At 50.9% G+C, this 8,231-nt stretch overlaps 1 long non-coding RNA gene across 1 annotated transcript; it reads right to left on the bottom strand.

Annotated features, from left to right (window-relative positions):
* Positions 1–315: 315 nt before the first annotated feature.
* Positions 316–3,908, bottom strand: LOC122481971. The gene is made up of 2 exons (XR_006296969.1): positions 3,801–3,908; positions 316–893 (listed from the first exon to the last, which is right to left on the bottom strand). It is a non-coding gene; the product is annotated as an uncharacterized LOC122481971 (long non-coding RNA).
* Between the last annotated feature and the right edge of the window lie 4,323 nt (positions 3,909–8,231).

Raw genomic sequence — 8,231 nt, 5'->3', positions numbered from 1 at the left:
TGACCTGAGCGAAGTCGGACGCCCAACCGACTGAGCCACCCAGGCGCCCCTGGATGTGTTTTTAATGTGGGTTTTCGAACAGAGGCAAAAGGCAGCACCTGGGTGGCTCAGCAGGTTAAACCTCTGACTTCAGCTCAGGTCATGATCTCGTGGTTTGTGGGTTCGAGCCCAACATCGGGCTCTGTGCTGACAGCTCAGAGTCTGGAACCTGCTTTGGATTCTGTGTCTCTCTGTCCCTCCTATGCTCATGCTCTTTCTGTGTCTCTCAATAATAAATAAAAACAAAAAAGCTTTTTAAAAAAATGGCTAAAATGATACATTTGCTGTTAGGTATATTTTACCACAATAAAAAAATCAACTAAGGAAAGTATGAACTGAACTGAATGTAAACACCCCCAGGCCCAGGATTCCAATCCCTGGGCACGTGCCAGTGGGGATGGGTGCCAGTGTTCGCCAAAAGACACGCTTTGGGATGTTCCTAACAGTAGTATTTGTTAGAGCCTCAGACTGGATATGACTCAGCTGTTCACGGATGCCAGAACATGTTCATAAGGAACCTGCACCCACACCAGGGATTATCACACAGTGAGAAGACAAGGTCAGGTCCGCCTGCTAACAGTTCACACGAGTCTCACCTACATGGTGCTGAGCAAAGAAGTCCGGGTCGGAAGAGCGCGCACTGGGTGATTCCATTTATATGAGGTTCAAACCCCCACCAAATGAATCCGTGGCCCTAGTGCCAACCGTGGGACGTCATGACTGGAAGTGGTTTCTGGGCGCAGGAAATATTCCGTGTTGTGATCTGAGTCCTCGTCGGTGGGTGTATTTACTTTGTGAAACTTCATCAAGGAATATACTTGGATTCAGTGTGGATTTCAGTAAAAAAAAGTTTCCTAAAAAAACAGAATCAAAGAAATCGATCATTACAAATAGCAGAAAATTAGGTACTGGGTGGAAATAAAGTAATAAAAATATTTTTTATCTAAAAAGTGAATTATGGTGACATATTTATCAGCGTCTTAAGTGGATAAGGTGTAAAAGTTTCCTAGTACATTTATTTTCCTGGTTAAATGGTCTCAGAAAATGCTCGATCAAGTCTCACTTGTGAAAAGTCAAATATATCCATAAGTGAGACGTGTATGGCTCATCTCCGTGCCTGAGATGAGGTCCAGAAAATCCTTTTGAGGAAGTGAGCTCTGAGCTGAGTTTGGGGCCTGAGGTGGGGGGGGGGCGGCCACTTGAGGAGCAGGAAAAAGTTGTCCTAATCAAAGGGAACGAGGGCCCAGTCTTGAGGTCCACAGAGCCCGCTGCATCCTGGAGAAAGGGAGGAGCCCAGGGGTCGGAGCCACAGTCAAGGTTTGGGACTCCCAAGGTCAGAGGTACTCATGCCCACTGCCCAGTGAGACAATGGAGGGCCTCATAAGCATAGCAGGGAATTTGGATTTTATGCTACGCAAATGGGAAGCAATTGAGAGACTTGAAGCAGGGGAGGGCAGTGGGCGGAGTTATGTTTTAAAATGATCTCTCTCCCTTTCTGGAAAATCAGCTGTAAGAGGACAAGAGTCTCGCAGAGAGGAGGCAGCGTGACTTGCCTCAGGAAAACGCAGTCCTGCCTCAGAGATCTTGGGGGTTCGCTTCCAGACCACCACAGTAAAGCAGATACCACAGCGAAGTGAGTCCAGTGAGCTCACTGGTCTCCCCGTGCGCGTGAAAGTTGTGCGCGTGCAATACACGACACTGTCGTGTGTCAGGTGTGTTAACAGCTTCATGTCTACAGGAATGTACAGACTTGAGTTAAAACGTATTTTATTGCTCAACAATGCTAACCATCACCTGAGCTCTCGGTGAGTCAGAATCCTCTCGCTGGAGGAAGATCTTGCCTCGATGTTCACGGCTGCTTGGTGGTTGTGACAGTTTCCTAAATTAGTCAACAACGAGGTTGGTCTGGTACATCAAGTGACTCCTCCTTTCGTGGACGATTTCTCTGTGGCACGCGATGCCGTTTGACGCCATTTTACGCACAGTAGGAATCGTTCGACACCGGAGTCCGTCCTCTCAAACGCAGCCACGGCTCCATCAGCTCAGTGTATGCATCTTCCAGATCCTTTGTGGTCACGTCAACGGTCTTCACGGCATCGTCCCCGGCGGCAGATTCCGCCTCAAGAAACCACTTCCCCAAGAAGCAACTCCTCCTCCGTGCAAGATTTCCCCCAAGACCGCGGCCACACATTCAGTCCCATCATCAGGCTCCGCTTGCAATTCTGGTTCTCTTGCTGTTTCCACCCCATCGGCAGCGACTTCCTCCACGGGAGGCTTGGACCCTCCATGTTGTCCGTGTGGGCTAGAATCAACTTCTTCCAAACTCTCGTGAATGTTGGCATTTTGACCTCTTCCCGTGAATCGTGAATGTTCTCAATATAAAACATAGAGAGTGGTGAATCCTTTCCAGAAGGGTTTCGGTTTACCTTGCCCAGATCCCTCAGAGGAATCACGATGACACTTGTAGCCCCATGAAATGTGAAGACCTGAAAGTCAAAACGACCCCCCGATGCACGGGCTGCAGAATGGGTTCTGTGATAGCTGGCAGGAAAACAGCATTCGTCTCGGTGTCCTTCTCCATCGGAGCTCTTGGGTGACCCAGTACGTTGTCAGTGAGCGCTGATATTTTGAAAGGAGTCTCTTTTTTTGTTCTGAGCCCTGGGCCTCAACAGTGAGATGAAAATATTTGGAAAACCACGTCGTGAACAGACGTGCGCTTATCCGGGCTGTGCTATTCTGCCTACGGGGCACTGGTGGAGTATATTTCCCATAATTCTGAAGGGCCCCAGGATTTTCAGGATGGTGAGCGGGCACTGGCATCGATGTCAAGTCCCCGGTCGCACCGGCCCCCGGTAAGAGAGCCTGTCCCCTGGGGCTCTGGAGCCAGGCGTTGACGTCTGCTCTCCAACGTGAAAACCCTCGATCACGTCTCCTTCCAGCAGAAGGCCGCTCCGTCCACACCGCCCGTCTGTTGTTTAGCGCAGCCGCCCCCACCTTCGTCCTGCCGGGTCTCCCGGAGAACTTGCCGCAGCTCCGGCACGAGCACTCGCAGCCTCACCTTACACGTGCACTTCTGTGTTACGGACACGCTTCTCTCCTGAACCAACCCCTGCTCGCTCCAGACTTTCCTCCGGCAGCCTCTTCACCTCCCGGCCTTCACAAGGAGCGCCAGGGCCTTGGTCTGGACTGGCCTCTGGCTTACGGGAACGTTGCGGCTGGCTGGGTCTTCTATCCCGACCACCAAAACCTTCTCCGAACCAGCAGTAAGGCTGTTTCGCTTTCTTACCATCCGTGTGTTCACTGGAGCGGCCCTTTTAATTTCCCCGAGAACTCATCTCTCGCGTTCACAACCTGGACGACCGTTCGGTGCGAGAGGCCCCGCTTCCGGCCTGTTTCGGCTTTCCACCGGCCTTCCTCACCGAGCTTCCTCATGTCTGGCTTTGGATTGAAAGCGGGAGACGTGCGACCCTTCCTTTCACTTGGACACGTAGAGGCCATCGTAGGGCTATTAACTGGCCTAATTGCAGTATCGTTGTGTCTCGGGGAACAGGGAGGCCCGAGGAGAGGTGGAGACGAGGCAGTGGCCGGCGGAGGGAGCAGACAGAACACACACAGGACATTTATCGATTCAGTTTTCTGACTTATATGGGCGCGGTTCGCGGTGTCCCCAGACAATGACAGTAATGACATCCGAGGTCACGGGTCACAGATCACCACGACAAATATTATAATGAACAAGTTTGAAATATTGCGAGAATTACCCAAATGCGACAGAGACACAAAGTGAGCAGACGCTGTCGGAAAATGGTGCCAATAGGCTTCCTCGGCACAGGGTTGCCCAAAACCTTCAACTTGTAAAAACTGCAGTATCTGTGAAACACAATAAAGCAAAGCACAATAAAATTAGGCATGCCTGTAATGGGCTTGGTCTGGGATCACAGTCACAGAAATGGGATGTGGAAGAATCGCGGAAGTGGAACAGGTAAGATCCACCTACTGAACTGGTCGTATGGCGTAAGGAAAAGGTAGGAACTGAGGCCGGTGCCTAGGTTGGGCAGGAGCCACTGGGCGGATGGTGATTTGAGAAAGACTGGGGTGAACAGGTTTTGGGGAGAAGGCAGGAGTTGTGTTTGGCATATATTGTAAATGGCATCGTTTGAGATGCCCATTAGACATCCAGGTGGGGCTGCTGAGTGGACAGGTGGGGATACAGGTATGTCGAGTTCCAAGAGGAAGCCAAGGCCAGAGATATGCACAGGTGTGCCATCAAAATACAGACGTGTTTAAAGCCAAAGAACTAATAGATGGTTTTGGAAGTGAATAAATTGCAGACCGAAAAAGGTCCCGCACCATGCCCTCGGGCAGGTCAACGTTTAGATGAAGAAAAGCCAACAGAGTGAATCTGAAAAGGGGCGTTCTGAGTGGGCCACATTTCCCTTCTAGTATGAAGTGGGTGGGGTTACAAGGCTTCTGGGCTTCCTTCTGCCCTGAAAGAAGGGTCTATCCTCCCGTGACATGGCTCCAGTCTGCAGACAGAGGGCGCAAGCAGGAGAGCATGTGCCCTTCCATTGCCTTCTAAGGACACTGACATTTTTCTAATCTTGAAAAGGTCTGCGGCTCCCCCACTGAGTTAAAGTCATCGTTTTGGCGTTTAGGACCCCTTGTGAAATGACCCCAAGTTAACTTGAGACCTCGAGTCCTGCCCACCCACCCACCCAACTCCTCTCCATTCCTTACAGAGCTGTGAACACGGGGCTTATTCATGCCATCGTGCCCTGCCCTCTACCCCAAAATGAATCTAAAACTCACACCTGACTTTTTTCCTTTTCTTTTAGAGAGAGAGAGTGTGTGTGGGTGGGGGAGAGAAGAGAGGGAGAGGGAATCTTAAGCGGACTCCATGCTCAGTGCACAGCCTGATGCGAGGCTTGATCCCAAGACCCTGGGATCGTGACCTGAGCTGAGATCAAGAGTCGGACGCTCAACCGGCTGAGCCACCCAGGTGCCCCCACACCGGACTTCAAAGGCCCCAGATGGAAGGTGTCCAGTTCAGGCCCCCTGACAGCCAGCCCTTTCACCATTTCTGTGCACTCCACACAGGCACTCAGGCACCCACCCACACCCACACCCACACACACAAACACACGTCCCTTGTATTTTGAGCATGTTCCTCTCCCGCCAGCAGATGCAGGAACTATTTCTGGCCCGGTGTGAGCTTCGAGAATTACCAACCCTGTTCCTTCCTGACCTTCCCCCAGCCTTAGGTGCTTATCTTACGTGCTTGTGCTCATGGGTTCTCACCTGAAGATTCAAGGGGAGCCCTCTGCAGACCTACCCAACAGGCAACATTACTTTCCTCAAAAGGCCGTTAAGAGACTAGATCAAATTATCATATGCAAAGTGCCTAACTAGTGACAGGCCCCCAACAGGCACGCGGTGTTCTAAGTTCTCTTCCCCTTCTTCACAATAGGAATAGTAAAGTCGATCACTTTTTCACAGTGTGAGAGACTTTTTCTGACATTTATTCAGACTTCCCCAAACCAGGGTTGCTATAAAATCCTTCCCACCGCCCTGGAAGACAACGGTTATTTGTGGTTTCCAAGCCGTCTTTCATTTTCCAAGCCGTCTGTCACAGTGCACAAAACAGGTGTGGTTATCAGGCTGTTCAATTCTTACGGCTGCCCTTGTAAGGGCCCCCACATTTCGCAGCTTAATCACTCCGTTTTGTTCATATTTTGTGGGTCAGGAATCCCACAAGGGCGGGGGCTTGACACTCGAGATCCTTACTGTCTGTGCACTTGGCACTTCCAGTGTTTTCCCTGGGAATCTCCTTAGCCAGATTCATCAGTTCATTGGGTACATTTTCTATTTCCCACAATATCGTGGGTAACGGCTGTGCTGAATGTACGTAACAATGGTATTCTTTCCTCCACCTTCCTCACTTTTTGTTAAGCCCTCATTTACAGCCTCCAGGCCCATCGGGGTGGGGGGCCTCCCACAGTCTTCTCCAGGCCCCTCTGGTTACCTGCTGACCTGGTCCCAAAGATAGTCCCTTATGTTTTGGGTTTTTGCACCTGACCTTAGCCAAAAGGCCGAGAAGTGACGTTTTGGCCTTTTGATGTGTCAGCACTCCCCGTCAAATTCCTCTTCCTGGTATTATTGTTGTGTAATCGATTACCCCTAAATTTAGCAGCTTAAAAACACTGCTTACTTTGCTTGCGATTCTGTGGGTTGGGAATTCTTAAAGGGCTCAGCTGGGCAGTCCTGGCTTGGGGTCTCTCACGAGGTCATAGTCAGATATTGGCCGGGGCTCGGGTCATCTGAGGCTTCCTCAGGGATGGATGTCCTCGATGACTCACCCTACGAGGCTGGCAGCCAAGGCTGGCTATTGGCTGGGAGCTCGGCTGGCATCGCTGAATACAGCGCCCATCTGGGGCTTCTCCAGCACAGTAGCCCCGGAGCAACTGAACTCCTTAGTCGCTGACCGACTCCCCAGCAAGTGTCTCCAGAGCATCAGGCAGAAGCTGCATGGCCTTTTAGGACCTAGCCTTGGAAGTCATACAATGGCCCATCTTCCATTCTCTACCAGTCAAAGCTGTCACAGTTCACCCAGGGCCGTGGGAGACGACTCACAGCCTACCTCTCGATGGAAGGTGGCAGGGATACATTTCAGAAGAGCAGGAGGGATGGGAGGTATTGTGGCCACAAACTGGAAAATATCATTGGCCACACAGGCAGCTGATAACATCCTGGGACATCAGGTACTCCCTTTCCTTGTCTCTAGACAGCTCAATCTTAAAATCCGAAGTTATGATTTTTTTCTAAGAGCAAAATAGTCAAGTAGGCTTGGGCAGTCCTGAGCAAGTACCCAGGGGGCGTCACTCTTGGCTCCAACCTTCCTCATATTCCTGAGGTAGGAAGGCTGTGTCATGCACTTTGAACTTCAAAAATGGATATAGTCTTTCACTCGTTCATTCATCCAACCAATGTATACGAGCACCTATTACGTGCCAGGTGCTCAGGGTACAGTTATGTGTAGGACCAAACATGGCTCCTGACCTCCACCTGCTCACATTCGGACGGGAGATACAGTTCATCCACGAAATGATGACATAAACGACTGTAAAACTGTAACTATGACAACAGCTGTAAAGGGTGCTTGGGGCACTCAAGAAAGGTTTTCCTGAGGAATTGATGACTCGGCTGAAATCTGAGGAATGAATGGAATGTACCCAGGAGAAGGGGGTCGAGGGGAACATTTCAAGCCAGGGGACCTGAGAAAATGCCCTGGGACAAGACAGAGAAAGACGAGTACAAGGGATCGAGAGAAGCCCCAAGAGAGAAGCCTGACAGGAGGCTGTGATTTGGTGACACAGACTTGACGGGGGTGGGGTCAGGGAGTGGATCCAGAAGACATTCAGAAGATGAAACTGAGAGGACTTGGTGATGGACGGTGTGTCAGGCATCTACTGCTGCCTAACAAATGACCACAAACTCAGCAGCTTAAAACCACACCCGTCTAGTATTCCGTAGTTGCCACAGGTCAGGAGTCTGGGTGCAGCTGGGTCCTCTACAAGGCTGCAGTCACGTGTTGGCCCGGGCTGGGGTCTCATGTGAGGCTCAACTAGGAAGGATCTGCTTCCGAGCTCAGATAACCGTGGGTAGCGTTCATCGCCTTATGGGTTCTTGGATTGAAAGCCTCGGTTTCTAGGGGCGCCTGGGTGGCTCAGTCGGTTAAACCTCCGACTTCGGCTCAGGTCATGATCTCACGGTTCATGAGTTCAAGCCCTGCGTCAGGCTCTGTGCTGACTGCTCAGAACCTGGAGCCTGTTTCAGATTCTGTGTCTCCCTCTTTCTCTGACCCTCCCCCGTTCATGCTCGGTCTCTCCCTGTCTCAAAAATAAATAAAACATTAAAAAAAAATTTTAGAAAGCCCCGGTTTCTTGCCGTCACCCGGAAGCCACCCTCAGTTCCTTATTGCTGTCCTCCTCTACTGTGGCTCACAACATGGCAACTTGCTTCTTCAAAGTCAGCAAGGGAGGGTGAGTCCCCAGGCAGGATGGGTGTCACAAACCCGTGTGAAAGAATCATATCCACGTAATCACATACATCCTGACACCTTTGCTGGGCTCTATTGGCCAGAACAAGTCACGGGCCCCGGCCACACTCAAAGGAAGGAGACCACACAAGGGTTC

Source organism: Prionailurus bengalensis, chromosome C1 (assembly GCF_016509475.1).
Source record: "Prionailurus bengalensis isolate Pbe53 chromosome C1, Fcat_Pben_1.1_paternal_pri, whole genome shotgun sequence".
Classification (NCBI taxonomy): domain Eukaryota; kingdom Metazoa; phylum Chordata; class Mammalia; order Carnivora; family Felidae; genus Prionailurus; species Prionailurus bengalensis.
This window is presented reverse-complemented; position numbering and strand designations above follow the sequence as displayed.